We start from the raw sequence: 18,902 nt of genomic DNA, 5'->3' as shown, positions 1-18,902 counted from the left end.
GCCAAGATCGGGGCAGTGGGCGCGGATGTAACCCTATTACGCCAAGACCTGAGGAACGCAGTGGCGCGCATCACAGAAACCGAATCCAGGGTAACGGTAGTGGAGGAAGATGTAACTACCCTTAAAAAGAGAATGGCGGCGATGGAATCAGCGCAGCGGATCACGGCGCTCCGGGTGGAAGATGCCGAAGGGCGGGCGCGCCGCAACAACCTCCGCTTTGTTGGCTTTCCGGAGCGCTGTGAGAAGGGCAACATGGAGCTCTTCCTCACACAGTGGCTGGAATCGTGGATGCCCCCAGGGACGCTGTCCACTTGCTTCATCATCGAGAGAGCTCATCGCGCCCTGACGCAAAGGCCACCTGAGGGCGAGCGGCCTAGGGCGGTGATCGCCAGACTACTAAATTACCATGACAGAGATGCTGTGTTGAGGGAAGCTAGAATCAGGGACGCCCTCCTCTATGAAAATCATAAGATAATGATTTTCCCTGACTATACCAAAATGGTGCAACAGCAGCGTCATTCCTTCATGGCCGCCAAGGCAAAATTGAGGGGTCTTAAGCTCCAATATTCCCTGTTGTATCCGGCACGCCTGAGGGTGATTTTTCAATCGCGGACATTGTTTTTTGATACGCCGGAAGACCTCTTCAAATGGACGGATGAAACGGTGCGGGTTAGACCGAACTCGCAACCGGGGCTCAATCCGGGCTCTCCAGAGGGCTCACCACGGGCTCAGCAAGACCGGACGTCGAGGAGGAGGGGCCGAACCAAGCGATCCAAATCGCGCAGACGTGCGGCCTCGGTTGATGGCACACAGACCAGTGGCAGGACCGAAGACTCCGAACAATCTGGGACAGACCACTAAAACATTCCAAGGCCCTGCCTTTCCATCTCTAATGTCACGGCTGTGACTTCTGGTTGGACTCATCGAGTCGTCTGGGCCTTGATGACTGCCCGGCACTGTTGCCGCCATGGGGCAGTACTTTGTCTGTCCTCTAATTGAGAATGGGGCTGTGGGGTGGGGGGTCGGGGACTGCGTGATGGTGGCTACCACTCTCCCTCTAGAGAGAGAGACTCTGTGGGAGGGGGAGTAAGCTTCTTGTTCCGTTTGGGAATGTTGGGATCCATTGGTATGGGTGGGCCCGGGCCCTATGTTCTGGTCTCGGGACCACCCATGCCGCGACAGGTACTTCAAGGTTCTTTGAGGTATAGGGTTGGGGGTGGCGGGATGAGGGCGGTCGGGGTTAGGGCCGCTGAGTTGGGGACGGGGACTGTTTGGGGTTGCGGGACCGTGGGGTTGGGGACCGTTGTCCTTGGGGTTGACAGGGCTATGCATGTGTGTGTTGCAACGATGTTCCATATGACGTGTGGTGGGTGGCGCGGGAGTGGAGGGCTCGGGTGTTGGATCTTAATGGACCATGGCTGAACCGGTTCGTAGACTTCCTGTAGATACTATACGAGTGATTACGTGGAATGTCAGGGGGCTTTTAGATAAAATCAAACGTGGGGCTGTGTTACGCTGGGGGAAGAATGAAGCTGCAGATGTCCTTTTACTTCAAGAAACACACATGATGGGTACAAAGGCTCTGGGCCTACAGAGATTTGGATATCAACAGGTCTTCCATGCCGGGTTCTCCAGGGGGTCCAGGGGAGTCGCCATATTGATTCACCGCAGGGTGGCTTATATCCACGAGAAGCAGTGGGTAGATCCTCAGGGTCGTTACCTGTTTATTAAGGGCAGGATGGGTGCGGAGTCGGTGGTGTTTGGCAGTGTTTACGCCCCCCCCCCACTCCAGTGGGCCTTAGCCGAGAGGCTGTTTGCTGTATGGGAGGGCATCTCGGGACCCTTAGCAGTGATTGGGGGAGATTGGAATGATGTGATGAATGTAAGCGTGGATCGCCAGAGGCGCCTAGGGGGATCTGAGCTCCCGCCCCCCTCCCCTTCGCCCTCCAGACTGCGTGCAATGAGTGAGGGGTTGGGCTGGGTTGATGTGTGGCGACATATGCACCCCACGGCCCGGGACTATACTTATGTCTCGGCTGTACACGGCTCCTTTTCGAGGCTCGACTGTGTGTTTGTGCCTCGGGACTATTTGTGCAGGGTGAAGAGCGCGGACATCTTACCGAGGGGCCTGTCCGACCATTCCCCCGTCTCGATTGGACTGGAACTCCTTCGGAAAAGACAGCCGTTTCGATGGAGGATGTCCTCGTGGCATCTCCTTCAGCCGACATATGCTAACCATTTACGTGAAACGATTGACCATTTCTGGCGGGAAAATCTAGTGGAGGGCGCTGATGTGGGGATGGTGTGGGAGGCCATGAAGCCTACCATACGGGGAGCAGATATTGCATGGTGCTCGGCGGCCCGTCGGAAGCGTCGAGAGCAGGTTGCAGAGGCGGCTGTACGGGTAACGGCTCTGGAGCGAGAAAGTCGTGAGGGTGGTGATGTCATCGGGCTACGCCTGCTTCTACAAGCACAGCAAACCTACGGGTCCCTCCTGATGGATGAGGCCAAGCAGGCGTGGCTGGCCACCAGAAGTAGGATATATCAATGGGGGGACAAGTCCTGCTCCATGCTGCATAGATTGTGCCAACAACACTTTCAACCCCTCCTACTGCCCGGTCTCACGAATGGTGGTGGGGAGGTTATGACCGATCCACATGAATTGGCTACGAGTTTTGCCATGTACTACTCCACCCAGTATGCCCCGCGTGACCGGTTGTCGGATGGCGACTTGGCCCGATTCCTTGAGGAGCTGCCGCCCGTGCCGATATCTGATGAGACTAAGACGGCCCTGGATGCTCCCCTCACAGCTGAGGAGTTGGGAGATGCTTTGGGGCAACTTAACACTGGCAAGGCCCCCGGCCCAAATGGCTATCCTAGCGAATTTTTCAAGAAATTCCATGTTCAGCTTGGATCTTATTATCGCCGGGCGCTGGAAGCGGCGCGTACCAGAGGGGTGTTGCCCCCAGATTGGCGACATGCCGAAATAGTGGTCTTCCTGAAGCCGGGCAGACCCCCAGACAGTCATGACTCATATAGGCCCATCTCTTTGATTAATGTGGAGGCCAAGATTTTGGCCAAGGCCCTGGCGAACCGCCTAGCTCCTCTTATCACCGACCTGGTCCATCCTGATCAGGCAGGTTTCATGCCACACAGGGCAACGCGACATAATATCCGTCGCGCTCAGGCGGCGATTGACGCGGTTGAGACTCTGGGGGACCGGGCGGCGCTGTTGCTGGCCGACATTAACAAGGCCTTTGACTCTGTCAGCTGGTCGTACCTGTTTGCCTTGCTGCGCGGCCTTAACTTGGGCCCGGTCTTTCTGTCATACGTCCGGCTCCTCTACACCGACATCACGGCCTCGGTGCGGGTCGCCGGGGCTGTGTCCGAAACGTTCCATATCGGCCGCGGGACCAGACAGGGTTGCCCTCTTTCCCCCTACCTGTTCGCACTGGCCATGGAGCCCCTAGCTGCCAGAGTGCGCCAGGATGCGCTGATACAGGGCTTTCAATGGACTGCCACTCTGTCTGACAAAATAGCCCTGTATGCGGATGACGTCCTCTTTTTCCTTACCGACTTGCAGCACTCGGGCCCGCGTGTCCTGGAGGTGATGCAACAATTTGGGGAGGCCTCGGGCCTATATCTGAACCTTCATAAATCCACATTGTGGGTGCTAGGAGGGGGCGCCTTGGCGGACCCCTGGGCCTCAGGGCTGCGGGTGGCTACGACCGGGCTGAAATATCTCGGCGTATTTCTATCGACCTCGGCAGCCACTGCTTGGGATCATAATCTCATACCAGTCTGGGAGAGGGTACAGTCGGACGTTAAGACTTGGTCTCGGATGCCCCTGTCCATCTTTGGCCGCTCTGCCATTTTTAAGATGGTGGCGCTACCACGCCTCTTGTATCAGCTACAGAACCACCCATATCCTGTCCCACCTCAGTGGTTTCGACAGGTCAATTCTCTGCTGGGCCGCTTCCTGTGGGCCGGAGGGGCCGCCAGGGTTGCGCTACGTACGTGCTTTTTGTCCACCTACGGTGGGGGCTTGGCCACGTCGGATCTGCAGTCCTACTATCAAGCCGCACACCTCCTCATTCTAAACGACTGGTGGTATAGCAATGGCGAAGACCCAGCCTACGCCCTGGAACGTGCCTTGATGGGCGACAACTCGCTCCACACCATCCTCTATTCACCCCGGTTGCGTCGATCTCTGCCGAGGGTTACACAACTTGTCTTTGCAGTGTGGCGGCAGGCCCTGCGACGCATGGGCTGGTGGGGCAGACTGACCGCGGAGACGCCCTTGTGGCGTAACGGCTTGCTACCGGAACTGTCTAAGCTATCAGGTTTTGATGGCTGGGACGCAATTGGTATTTCGCAATTAGGCCAAGTGATGTCTGGCACAGCCCTCAAATCCTTTCAGGCCCTTCGCACCGAGTTTGACATGCCCCAATCTCAATTTTTTCGATATTTGCAATTCCGGCATGCGCTGCTGCCCAGTCTCACCGGCATTGACTCCCTTCCTGACTTCAGCCCGATTGAAGCTAAGGTATTCATGGGCGATCTGGGAGATAAAAAAGTTTCACGCATTTACCAGACAATGGTCATCCATTGCTCCTCCACCCTCCTTCCACTGAAGGCGGCCTGGGAGATGGACGTGGGTCAGCTGGATGAGGATGATTGGCGTGAGGCCTTGGTATCCCCGAGGGGTGCGGCCATTGCCGTCCGATTCCGATTAATCCAATTCAAAATCCTGCACAGAGCCTACTATACCCGCGAGCGTTTGTGGAAGGCGGGACTGATAGAGTCCCCGGACTGTCTGAGATGCGGGCTGGAGAGGGGTACGTTGCTCCACACGTTGTGGTCGTGTCCTAGATTAGTTGGCTTCTGGAGAGGTGTATGGGACTGCTTGTCGGAAGTGTTGGGATGGACCCCCCCTCGTACCCACCGTCTGGGTCTGCTACATATTCTAGAGGGGGTTGGTGGCAATATGTACAAGAGACACCTGCTCCTCCTGGGGCTGGTGGTGGCCAAGAGAGACCTAGCCCGAGTATGGAAGGATGTGAGACCCCCCCCCCTGTGTGCGTGGAAGGCTGGCATAGACTTCTGCATGGGTCTGGAACGACCGATCTTTGAGGCCCGAGGGTGCCCCCGTAAGCACTTTAAGGTATGGAAGAGATGGGCGGACTACAGGGGCCTGTTGCTGGACCCCCCAGTGGAACCAGAGGAAGATCTTTAACTCCCTGTGGCCGGACGGCCCCGTTCCCCCCCCCCACACACACACTTACCGCTTGAGAATTTTCATCGACACCGTCCATACACACATGCATAGGGTTAGGGTGGGATTCAGGGGAGGGATCCGGGAGTTGGGGATGAGTGGATAATTTAGTGATAAAGACAGAGATGATCGTTTCTTATGACCTTGTGCTGCAATGATTGTTGACTGAATACTCAATTCTATTTTCTTGATTGTATCGGAATGTCTGATGGTGCCTTCCCGATTGTGGGGGTCCGTCTTGTTACATATGCTCATCTTTGTCAATAAACTTGTTGTGAAAAAAAAGATGCCTAACAAGGTAAACTGGACAGTTAGTTGTCAAACAGCTTTTGACACACTGAAAGAGGCAATGTGCTCAGAACCCATTTTCATAGCTCCAGATTACTTTATAGACAGTTCATTGTGCAGACTGATGTCTCTGACTAAGAGATAAGAGCCGTCCTATCCAAAACCAAAGATGATGGCCATGACCAGCCTGTTGCTTTCATTAGCAGGAGGTTATTCGCTAGGGAACAGTGTTGGAGTGCCGTTGGAAGCTTTTGCTGTGGTTTGTCCTCTGAAGAAGCTGAGACCACACCTCTTTGGCACTCACTTCCTTGTCCAAATCGAATACAGACCTCTCAGATGGCTAATGCAGATGAAAGGTGAAAACCCAAAACTTTTGAGGTGGTCCAGACCTGGAACTGACCATGCCAATGCAGATGGACTTTCCAGGATCTTCAACTTAGACACTGTTGACTCTCTCGGGAAACAATAGTCTCATCCTGATTCGTAGAGGGGGGGGGGGTTGTATAAGAGAGTGCCTCTGTTTGACATGGTTACCCCTCCACACACACACTTTTTGCCTGGTATCTGATGCAACTTTGACTGAGATTTTGCCTAACCAGGTCCCCAGTACCAGTGTTATTTCCCTACACTATACCATTGCTCTACAATTGGCACCACTTTAGACTCCATATAAGTCCCTAATAAATGGTGCCCATGGTACCTAGGGCATTGGGTCTAAAGAGGGTACCTAAGGGCTGCAGCACAAATTGAGCCACCTTAAGGGACCCCTCACCTAACTCATGCAAACTGCTGTTGCAGCCTGCGTGTCTTGGTGAAGAGTCGACATGGCACACATCGCTGTGTCTCATGCCTACAAAATCTATGTAAGCCACCCCTACAGCAGGCCTTACAGACCTAAGGCAGGGTGCACTATACCCATGTGTGGGCATATTTGTGGAAGTGGATGTGTCCCTGTGATATCTAAGTTCGCCCTTAGATACCACAAGTGCACTGGGAAGCCATATCGAGTACATAGGCTGGACACTCGTGATTACGAGTTCCCCAGCAACATGATTGCTTAACTGTACACCCTGATGTTTGGCACCAAACATCTCGTCTTAATAAATCCAAACTGATGCCAGTGTTAGATTAATTAAGAAATGCACCCAGAGGGCACCTTAGAGGTGCCCCCTGAAAACCTACCGACCACTAGTGTGTTCACTGACTGGTCTCGACCAGCCAGCCACCCTAGACACGTTTCTAACCTCCTGAGGTGAGAGCCATCGCTCTCAGAGTTGCGGAACAACTGGGCAGAAGTGTTTACACCTCCTACATGTAGGAACTGCATTCCAGGGCGGAAAGCTTCAAAGGCCCTGCTGCCTTTGTTAGGCGACCAAGGTCTCTACAGATAGTGGAGATGCTACCCCCCTGTCCTGACCCCACTTTTTGGCAGCACGAGAGGTGGGAAAATGAGTAAGATTAGGAGGTGTGCCTCCACCAACCCAGCACTACCCCTAAGGAGGACTAGCTGACGAGGACACCACCTTTTCAAATTCCTCCATCTTGTGTTTGACTGAATTAGACTGCTACAGTCAGGGCTATGCCGACATTTCACAGGTCGTGGTCATATAGAGGCTTTAGACACCTGAAGGTAGTTAGCCCATTCGCTTCTACCCGTCACACCCCATAACGCACCTAAATTGAGTATTTAGGTGGCCCCCCTGAACCCAAGAAGTACGATTCGATGGATCAAGGGAAGAAGGATAAAGAAGATTCACTGCCTGGTGAGAACAATAAAAGACCTGTGGACTTTTAGGCATGAACCCCTGCCTGCTGGCAACTCTCTCGACAATCCTGGCAGAGTGAATCGTCCTGCAAGCTGGACAACTAACAAGGCCTTGGGTAGCCTGCCAGCACTTCGAAAATGGCCTACAGTCTCCTTAGGAATAGAGGAGCTACTTGTAGTAATCCTACGTAAGAAGGGACATACGCCAGGTAGAATAAAATCTTCTTTATTCAGCAACTCCCCAAGAGCAGCCGGATACTGGCTGCTTACCTTCAAAACACCTCATTCTCTGTTCTAATCGAACCGCAATTCCTCATGGGCTCCATTCTAAGCATGGGAGGAATTGCGGAGGATTGCACATTATGACACTACTCCCCTGCAGTCCGCAGGCACTGATATGCAGAGTCCGGGCCACCGCCTTGCAGCTCCCCATCCCAACCCATGACACAGCCGACCAGGAGAAGGTACTCGTACTCTAGAAGGTCAAATCTGTCTCCCCACCAAGTGTGAAGACACCTGGACCAACCAGAGCCATGCAGCAGCAAAGCCCAGGACACCAAACACCAACAGAGAAAGTCGAATCCGGAATCTTACTGCACCCCGACCGAGCAGCCAGCGAGGGACGTCAGCATCGCTGAGACTCACTTAGTGAGTGGACCAGCTGTCCTGATTTTACCCCTGCCAGCTGTTTGTCCCTAAATGCAAGGGGCACCTTTGAGCATCCAGCCCAGCCGACCTAACCACTCTGCACCCGAGCCGCCCGGCCTGGGTACCGAAGAACTGGCTATGTCCCCTTGCTCCAAGACCCCTTTCGACCCAAGTCTCCATTTGGGAGCTGTCTGACATGTACCAAGTTCCCCTGTGCAGCCCGTTTTCAGGTGCCCCTCTTTCACCATAGCATGCCCAGCTACAACCTCACCAGCACCCTGCTCCCGGTAAAACCTGGGCAGTTCCCGAAGAACTGCTGGGAGTACTTTGGACCTTGGCCCACTGCTACTGAACCCCTGAAACCGACTGTACTTACCGTTATGCATTTATGACTTTTCCTTCCTTAGGATTGCATTGTTTGTAAAAGAGCACAGGTTTGAAAGAATTACTTACCTGCAATAATTGATAACAAAAACAGTACTTACTTTTGAACAAAGTTCTTGGTTTCACAAAATATATAAACAGAAGTGATATTTTTCTAATTTGGTCCCGGATTGGTTGTTTGAGTGTGTCTCATTTATTGGTTTTGTGAGTACAACAAATGCTTAGCCCTACCCTCTCATAAGCCTAACTATTCGCACACACTACCACAAAATAGAGTGTTAGTATTATCTACTTTAGCCTCTGTAAGCCAATTGGGGATCCACTGGACTCTCTACACAGTGTAGTTCTTTTTAGTATACTATATAGCGAGCCAGCTGCCTACAACAATACAAACCCCAGATGAATATTCATTGTAGTATCAATTTTGCAAATAGTACAAGAGTCAGTGAACATGGTATAGGGTACTTCTTTTCTAATACAAACTACATAGCAAACCACAGATGAATACAATTACATTAGAATCAGATGAATTGGTCAAAGAAACAACAATACAGTTTCTGAAATCACATTATTCAGCCTTATCTCACACATTCACATAATGTAGTTCTCATCCCTAATGCTCTTCCGGCACCACAACAGAACAAGGACAAGTTTTCATGAGAATCGCACAATGGTCCCAAAAGGTGAGGCCTTGAAATAATTGCTCTCCGTAAGGCAGTGTGCTCCAAAGTCCTAAAGAGAGAAACATTAGTCTGTACCTGGGAAAGTGACATTACATCTCAAATATTGTCTACAAGATCATCATGCGGAACACAAATTGTATAAATAAAGGAAAATGAGAAGGCACTTTGCATGGTGCAAGGTCACATAGATAGAAAATGTTGACTAAAGGAAGGCAGTAAAGGAAAGGTGGAAAGTCTGAAGTAAATAGGTCCCCAATTTCCAAAGGGCTGGGAGTAAACGAGGAGGCAAATTATGTATCTAATGGGAATTGCTGCAATATAGAATGGGTAAGGGGGGATGCCAGGCAGTGTTACCAAAAGGGTTTGCAGAGAGGTTAATGGTGCCAGTTAACACCATTTTGCTAAAATGGAGACTGCATGCTATCATATGACGAAAGAAAAGAGGAACATTTAGGAAGAAAAGGGAGACGTAAATTTCCCCTTTAACTTAATTTTAAGAGAACACTAAAGTCCCTTTTGGCTTAAGAAAATCAGGAGTTCTCTGCATAAATCTGCAGTGTTGGTATGTATCCTGCGACTGATGATGTGCAATTGGGTGTCAGCGAGAGAAGTACTAATGCGCACAACGGCGGTTTGTGATTAGACATTGATGGGTTTGGGTGGGCCTCAAATTCTCCAAATGAAGCATATGATATTATGTTCCCAACAAGATTCTTGGTAGTGAGTTACTAGCTTTCCATTGTAAGAAAGTATTTGTGTCAATTACCTTTTGTGTGCCCCTATATTGTGTGTTTCGGGTTGTGCGTACAGTTTATCTGGTGCCACATCAAACGTATTCTTTTTTCTATCTTTCATATTGACATTTTGATGTCTGTCTTGAGTTTTGCGTGGTCAGAAGATAATGCAGTGTCATGCCTGTCTGTCTTGTTACCTCCTAGAGTGAACATTTATCATCTAAAATGAGTCTTCTTTAGGAGTGAAGGGAACATTTGAGGGATGTCTGTTGGCAATGTTAGATGGATGTTGTGTCATACATGCAAACTCTCCCAATTCAGGTGGGAAACTACCAATTTCACAGATAATCTCCCTCCTCCTGATTCCTGCATGTAGAAATCTGATTTTGGTCGAATCATGATCGGCTGGCGACAGACAAGGCAGTTTGAGCTCGGAAATAATCCCTGCCCTGAGTATTGCCAGCGCTGTATACCTGAGTCCACCCTAAAGCCAGATACCGGCTTCCTACTGTATTAAAAGTGAGGTTTGGACGTGCCAAGGCGTGAGGACTCACAAAAGGAATGTATTCCTCCATTTGGCTCGGCTTCAGCCTACAGGGGCTAGGCTCGTAGTGACCTGCTACTGCAACATAGAGCACAACCCCTTTGTCACCCTGTCTGCTTGCCACATCGCTGATTCCGCGTTCCTTCCCGGTAAGGGAAAAACAAAGAATATTTGTCACTGACCGGATATCTGATCCTGCAGCACACTTGGGGGATGCAGTTTCAAATCACAGGCTTAAGGTCTGAAACATCCTGTGAATCTTTAAAAAAATGCCCTGGGAGTAAAACGTTGTATCAAGCAGAGTTTCAAACTAAGTTTTTGTTAGTGTTATGCATACAAGTCAACATTTTCGAAGAGGAAAGTGATAGATTTTTCAAAAGTAATCGGGAGAATCAGTCCTGCCAAATGTCACACATCTAGTGTTATACTAACGCATTTTAATCGTATTTCCCGCATTCCTGCAAGTGCACAAAGTTATCACGCATTATTGCTTTAAGTCGCATGAGGTCTCCCTCTATCTGGCTGCTGAGTAGTTCATTTGCAGTAGCTGGAAGATGAGGCTGAGGATCCCTACAGCCAATAAGTTACGCAGCTTATGTCTACAATCTTCATTGGCCTGAGCTGTTATGCACCATGAGGCTTTAATGCTCCTCAAACCAAACCAAACCAAAAACAACTTTATTCAGTTTCAGAAATATAAAACCATAAAAGTTATAAATATATCAGAAATTCATAAACTATTGACACAATTCATAACAGTTAAAATACACTCCACGGCAGTCCATGGTAATCAGTAACATAAGATGCAAAATTCAAATACTAATAATCTTAACCCTTAATTTAAAAGCCCGCCAATGAGGTTAACCTATCCTAAGACTTTTACTGAGGTATATATATCTTAAAAATAATCTTAAACCCTGACTCTTTTTAGTATTTAATCAAGACAGGCCCTAGACTTCATCACAGATTTCAAATAGGCAAGGACAAAGAATATTCATTCATACTTCAGCAATTGTAGATACAGCAGAGCTGGACGAGCCTGCTTAAAAGTCTTCCTCTTTAAGATCGGAACAATAAAAAACTCCCGGGGGACCTCATAAAATTTACAAAATAATACAAAGTGTAGCAAATTCTGTGGAGACTCTCCGTCGCAGCCACAGGGTGTGAGCAACTGACCTCTACTGCTTCCCCTAGGTTTGGCAAGCAGGAGGTGAAAGAGATCCAGGCGAAACCTGGTCGATAAAAAACTTTCATAAATAGTTAAAACCCCCAGAAGATAAGGCTCAGCAAATGATGTTGTCTTTAGCATTAAAAAAATTCGGACACTAGGTTTCGCAATTTCAGCTCTTCCCTTTCCAGTTTCCTTAAACTGCAGAAGGACTCCCTTATTATCCCCACATCCTTTTTGCTTATTAGTTCAGGGTGGGTGTACAGTTCAACTTGTCCTAACTTTTCAAACCCACACTTATTGTGTCTGAGCCATGGTATGCAGAGTGCATAGTCAAGGGTCATACACTCATTTAAAATCGACTGGCTCAACATTAATCCCTCACTCAACCAAATTTTTAACCAGAACGTTAGAGGAAGGAGTGCCAAGATATCACTTAAAATGGGCACCCCTAGTTCTTCATGTACCACCATGTTAGACAGGCCACGGGGAGCACCCAGTAGGCGCTTCAAGAAAGTGTTCTCGACTACCTGAAGATCCTCTGTGTTGATATGCCCCTATATTTCGCTTCCATATGAAGCTGTTGCTACACTCTTAGCTTGGTAGATCTTCAGCAGCGCTGCAATAGGTCAGTTTCCCAGTTTAGAGGCAAAGTTAAAAAAAGCTGCGTTCACCCGCACCAGGTCCCCCTTCTTTCTTTGATTAAGAGGGCCCCATTTTATATGGTCATCCAATACAACCCCCAAATATGAAAAAACGTCTGTGAAAGGTACCTTAGCCGTACCTACCCTGAATTGGAATGATTTTTTGGGGCGTATCCCCACTTGCATGACATAAGAGTTTGAATCATTTATGGATAAATCTGAATCTGACATAAAGGCAGAAAAGGCATCAAGCAGTCCTAGATATAAGAACTATGTCATCCGCGTAGAGTAGTACGGGAAGACCACGTCGGCCTACATGCAGATAATCTACCCCTGTTAATAAAAGGGCGTTATCTAGGTCATTCATATAAAAGATTTAACAGAAAGGGGGCCAAGATACACCCTTGGGTTCACCTCTTTTAATATCAAAATTCCGCGACACAAGTAGGTCCTGCAAGAATCTAACGTTGGCCTTGGTTGCATGGTGAAGGACGATGTTGTTGTCTACCCCACTATCTTTCATGGACTGCCACAGTTTAGCACTGTTCACGCGGTCGAACGCGGAAGATAAGTCCATGAAAGCTAAATAAATGGTGCCGGAACGTGCAACAGTGTATTTGTTTAGAATCATAGTACGGTTGAGGCACTGGACCATCGTGGACCAGCCTGGGCGGAACCTATAATGTACATTTGATAGTATGTCATGTTCATCTGCCCAGCTGGTCAACCTATCTTTAAAGCACACGGCCCACTACCTTGACCACCGAATCCAACAACGCTATCGGTCTGTAACAAAGTGTACTATCACGGCCACCCTTTTTAAAAACTGGCACTATAGTCGAAGTAGCCCAGGACTTAGGGCATCCAGTCCTTGCCGCACCATTAATTACGGCAACAAGGGGGGGCGTGGCTTGGACGCCGATCGGGATGGCGGCGTGAGCTCGTAGCTCCGCGCAGAATCCCGTTAATTCTCCTGTTTTCGGAACCCTAGGCGGCCCGGAGATGACGCTCCTGCCCTCTGAAGTGTGAGGGGACAGCTGGACACTATTGGTGAGCCGCTGGGGGACTGCAGGCCCCGAGGAGACCGAGTCGAAGAAGCGGCTGAGGTGTTGCCGAGGGTGCGAAGAAAATGGCGGCGTGGAGTTCGGCGGGCCCCGAACTTCAGCTCTGAGCCGAGTTGTCGCCGACTGGCAAGGGATACTGGCAGGAGATCCTGCATTCAGCTGGTCGAGGCACTGGGGTCGGCGGTGCTATGCCTTGGGGCCGAGTGACGCTGCCTTGACTCACCAGGAGCTTGGGGACCCTGACTGGCTGCCGCCCGGAGACTCATCCTTTCCCCCTCAGGCTCCCGAGGGGGGCGGCGGAGCGGAGTGTACCTAGCTGGTCGTTGCTCCTGTGAGTTTCAGTGAAGACATTGCTCTGCCCGGTGCCCGACGACCGGCACTAGCCTACGGGCGCTGACGACAGCGGGCTCCAGGACCTGTGACGCAGCACCCTGGAATGGCGGCGACTGGAGGGCCGATGGCCGGGAGATGCACTGAGGAGGGCTCGGCGACATCGACTCGGCTGGGCGAGGGTCCCTCCCCGGAGCTTGACCGAGAACAGCGGCTGAACCGGCGATTGGATGCCATACTTGATGCGATCGCCTCGACTAAGGACGCGTTGCACCAAGACATCGCCCAAGTGGCCACGGGCCTAGGGCTGCTCCGCGCGGATCATGCGAAGCTAGCGGACAGAGTTAAGGACCATGACCATCTGTTGCTGGACCTGAAACCATCGGTGGTGGCCGCGGAGCATAGGATTGCGGACATGTTGGCCCGGCTGGACTCGCTGGAGCGGAGGGCGGAGGATGCCGATGGCCGCAATAGGCGGAACAACGTGCGGGTCGTCGGCCTTCCGGAACGAATTGAGGGGGAGGATGCGGTGGCCTATATGGAGACCTGGTTCCGCACTGTGGTGGCGCCGGAGGGGCTCACTCCTTTTTTCACGCTGGAGCGGGCCCACCGGGTACCTGCTCGCCCGCCGGGGATTGGCCGCCCCCCCCGACCGATGGTGGTGAGGCTCCTCCACTACAAGGACCGAGATCTCCTCATTCAGCGGGCCAGGATGTCGGGCCCTTATGAGGTGGAGAACAGTAGGGTTACGATCTTCCCGGACTACACCCAAGCGGTCCAGAAAAACCGGGCATCATTCTTGGCGGTGAAGAAAGAACTCAGGGAGGAAGGCGTTCAGTATTCCTTGCTCTACCCGGCTAAGTTGCGGATCATCATGGATGGGGCTACGCACTTTTTTCAGACTCCGGACGAGGTTTGGCATTGGCTGGAGTCGTATAGAGCGGGGACGGACAGATCGCATAAAAGCAGACGAGATGAACCCAAGCGGCCCCGGGTGAGGCAATCGCAACGCATCAGATCCCGCAACAGGCGCCAGCGGGAGAAACGGGAGGCTCAAATGGTGGCGGAGAAGAGGGATGCACTCGCAGCGACGGCGGCCATTACAGGGTCGCAACAGAACAGTGAACGGGCAGAAACGGATTCGGGAGGGGAAGGCAGCAAGACGGGCGAGGAACTCTCGGAGGCGGAAAGCTCGAAGGGGCCGACGGTGACCCCACAGACTTCAGATGGTATCTTTTGCGGCTGAGATTGGACTGGGCTAGTTCGAGACTTCATGGTAGGGTGGTATCCTGCTGTTGGAGGACGGGATGCCGGGAGGGGAGGCTGTGTGCTTCGGGAGGGATGGAGGCGCGGGGTGCGGGCTCCGCTTGCTGGGGTCGGCGGCGACTCACCCCCCTTGGGCCCTTAAGGCCGACTGTGGTGGAGACCACAGGGTAAGAGTGTGTGAAGTTGGTTCAAGGTTTGGATGGGGGCGGACATTGGGTTCGTGTGCTCTGTCCTGGGGAGTGGGGTTTGGGGAGTTTTTCTGTTTTGGGGGTGTTCGGGGGGGGGCAACTGCATTGGGGGGGCTGTGAACATTCGTTATTTGATTTGGACTGTACGAAGTTGGAATGGGGACGTTACCTAATCTGAAATGCCTGACGTGGAATGTCCGGGGGCTGCGAACTATGGTGAAACGTCATAAGGTCCATGCATATCTAGTACGCAGGGGGGTTCAGATTGCCATGCTCCAGGAGACTCATCTCACTAAGAAAGAGTGTACTGCCTTGCAGAAACGATGGAGGGGCCAGGTGTTTGGCACCACTTACTCGGCGTATGCCAGGGGGGTGCTGATCTGGGTGAGGGCGGGGATACCCTTTCAATTACTGAATCAAGTTGTGGATCCGGATGGCAGGTTTGTGGCGGTGGAGGGGAGGTTATATGGACGGGATGTGGTTTTCTGCTGTGTGTATGCGCCGAACACTGATCAAGCTCGATATTTTGATAGCCTCTCGGGGTCTTTGGCCTCTTTCCTGGCGGCCCCAATAGTGCTAGGGGGGGACTTTAACTCGATCACGGATGTGGCTCTGGATAGGTCCCATCCCCCCCTGGTTGACTCCCCGGTGCGCAGGTTAGCCGCGCACAGGAAGGACTGGCAGGATAGATGGGGGTTGCTGGATGTCTGGAGGGAGCGGCACAGGGAAACCAGGGATTATTCCTTTTACTCTGCTCTTCATGACCTGCATGTCAGGATTGATTCGGTGCTCTGCAGTGGATCCCTAGCCCCGCTGATCTCCCATGCGGAGTACTTGGCTAGGACGATCTCAGATCATAACCCCCTATTGGTGCACATTCAGTGGCAGAGAGAGCGCTCAGTAATTCCAACGTGGCGGCTTCGGCCGGAAACGCTTGAAGATCCTGTGTTCACTGATGCGGTTCGACAAGGCATTGATAGCTATTTCGGAGTGAATGAGGGCCCGGCCACGAGTAGGTCCACTGAATGGGATGCAATGAAAGTGGTGGTGAGAGGAGTGTGTTTGGGTAGGTTTTCGAATGCTCGCACGGCTGTGTTGACTGACCTCATGAAAGCGGAAGAAAGGTTGAGGGATTTGGAGCGCCGCAGGCCAGCTAGGCCGGACTTACAGGCCCAGCTCTTAGAAGCGAAAGAAGTGGTCGCCACCGAGACGGAACGTTTACGATGCTATGATCACAGGCAATATATCATCAGGGCGCATGCGGAAAGAGACAAGGTGGGTACCCTCTTGGCCAGACTGGCTAATCCGGAACTTAGGGGCTCCCCGATCCTCGGCATTCGTACTGCGCAGGGAGAGATGGTATACACCCAAGCAGCGGTATTGGAATGTTTTAGGGGGTACTATGAGGAACTGTATCAGGGCCAGCTGGGAGTGGGGGTCCAGGACATTGCGGAATACTTGGGGGCGAGGCAGCTTCCGGTCCTAGATGAGGAGGACGCGAAGGAACTGGGCGGCCCGATCACGCTCTCAGAAATGCGGGCGGCCATTAAGCATATGGCCCGCAACAAAATGCCCGGGGTGGACGGATTACCGATTGAATTTTATCAGCGGTATGCGGACAGTTTGGCGCCCAGGCTGCTGGCGGTGTACGCTGAAGCCTTCGAGGCTGGGGTATTGCCTGGGTCCATGCGGGAGGCCTTGATTGTGCCGCTCCTAAAGCCTGGCCGGGATGCTGCGGATGTGAGGTCTTACCGCCCGCTATCCATGCTGACGGTGGATTATAAGATTCTGAGCCGAATACTGGCCACCAGGCTGGCCCCATATATGACGGGCCTGGTACATAGGGACCAGGCCGGGTTCATACCCACGAGGAGCACGGCGCTGAATATTCGCCGCCTGGTGGGGATAATGGACGCCATCTTGGACGAGGAGGGAGCCCCGGCGGTCCTATCCGTGGACATCGAGAAAGCCTTTGATAGCTTGGAATGGCCGTTCCTGGACGGAGTTTTGGAGAGGTTTGGCATGGGCGAGGGGTTCCGCAGGTGGACAAGGGTCTTGTATGCTTCGGCGGCGGCGAGGGTGCGTTTGGGCGGCCTGGTGTCTGCGGCGTACCCGGTGGGCAGGGGCACGCGGCAAGGATGCTCTCTGTCCCCCCTGTTGTTTGCTCTGGCGATGGAACCTTTGGCGGTCCATGCGAGGTCGGGTGTCAGATACGCGGGGATAGCGAGAGGCGGGCAGTGGCATTATATATCGCTGTATGCGGATGACTTGCTCCTGTACCTGGCTGACACCTCGCGGGCATTGGCCGGTGCGATGGAGCTGTTGTCGGAGTTCGGCCGGCTGTCGGGCCTTAAGGTCAATTGGGCGAAGACTTGTGTGTTCCCGCTGCGAGCGGGCTCGCCCGTTCCTGGTGGCGACTTGGGCGTGGTGTGGGAGCCATCTTGTTTCACCTATCTGGGTGTTCGCATCTACCACGCGACTGCGGACCTCTTGGAGGGCAACATTGGTCGCTGTGTCCGGGCACTGAGGGGCAGCTTGTCTTTCTGGTCGACCCTCCCGCTGACGGTTCTGGGTAGGATTGCGCTTTTGAAGATGGTGGCGCTCCCCCGCTTCCTCTATTATTTCCGAACGCTGCCTGTCTGGATTCCCCAAGGGGTCTTCAGAGACCTGAGATCGATGATTATTGGCTTCTTATGGGGACACGGCCGCCGTAGAGTGGCCCTGAGCACGCTCCTTCGCCCTAAGGTTGAAGGGGGCATGGCTGTGCCTGACTTCGAGCTGTATTATCTAGCGGCGCAGCTGCAGGTTCTTACACAGAACGTAGCTAGGGTGTTCCGGGGTCCAGAGGAGGACCGGGACCGAGGGATACGACGCCACGTGCTGTCTTATATTGTCATGCAGCAGAGGCTTGAGTTGCGGGCCCTCACTATGGAGGAAAGGACGCTCCGGCTGTGTTGGCAGAGGAGCCTTCGGAGAGCGAGGGCTTCGCGGCCTTATGCGCCGGAGATCCCGATCGGCATGCTGACGGCCTTGCCGCACGGGGGAGATTGGTCCCCGTTGCTGGATTGGGAGGAGGCGGGACTACAGGTGGTAGGCGACTTGTACATAGATGGGGCTTTGGCACCGTTCGAGGCGCTCCGGGACCAGTTCGGGCTGCCCGACGGGGGGTTCCTCCTGCACGCGGCAGTGGTGGCTGCCATACAGAAGCACTGGAAAGGGGGGCTCGTAGAACCCACGACGACTATGGCGTGCCAATATGTGGTGATGGCAGCAGGCACGGTCAAAGCTGTGACGTGCCTCCATAATAGGATGCTGAATGAGGGACTGGAGCCACTCCTGGGGCTCAAGGCTAAATGGGAGGAGAGTGTGGGCCGGCACATACCGGATACGGCTTGGGGACACATCCTGCGGCGCACGTGGAAGGGCACGAGAAATGCGCGCTTTCAGCAAGTGCATTTCTATGTGCTTCATAGGGCCTATTTAACTCCAGAGAAATTACAGCGGTACTTCCAGGTGCCGGATGCCCGATGCCCACGGTGTTCGTCTCGGGGAGCGGACATGGATCATTTGTTTTGGAAGTGCCCGCAATTGGGGACCTATTGGGCGGAGGTAGGGGGACTCCTGAATGCAGTGACAGATAGGGAGGTGGAATTCGATATGGCGGCGTGCCTGCTGCTCTGGTTCCCGCACACTAAACGCACCAAGGTGACGAGCAAGTTCCTTGATCTGGGTCTGATATTGGCGCAGAGGGAGATATCGTGGCATTGGAAGTCCAGGGGGGGGCCCTCGCTGCGTAGATGGAAGAATGAATTGCTGCGGTGGTCTGCCTGCGAGAGTGTGCTCCGGATGCGGCAGGCTGTTAAGATGGGGAATGAGAAGGTTTTGGATGCGGCGCGTGCATGGGAGCTAGTGGTGCAGGCC

This window comes from Lissotriton helveticus, chromosome 5_1 (genome assembly GCF_964261635.1).
Source record: "Lissotriton helveticus chromosome 5_1, aLisHel1.1, whole genome shotgun sequence".
In the NCBI taxonomy this organism is placed as follows: Eukaryota; Metazoa; Chordata; class Amphibia; order Caudata; family Salamandridae; genus Lissotriton; species Lissotriton helveticus.
The sequence above is the reverse complement of the archived record's forward strand: the minus strand, read 5'-3'. Positions refer to the sequence as shown.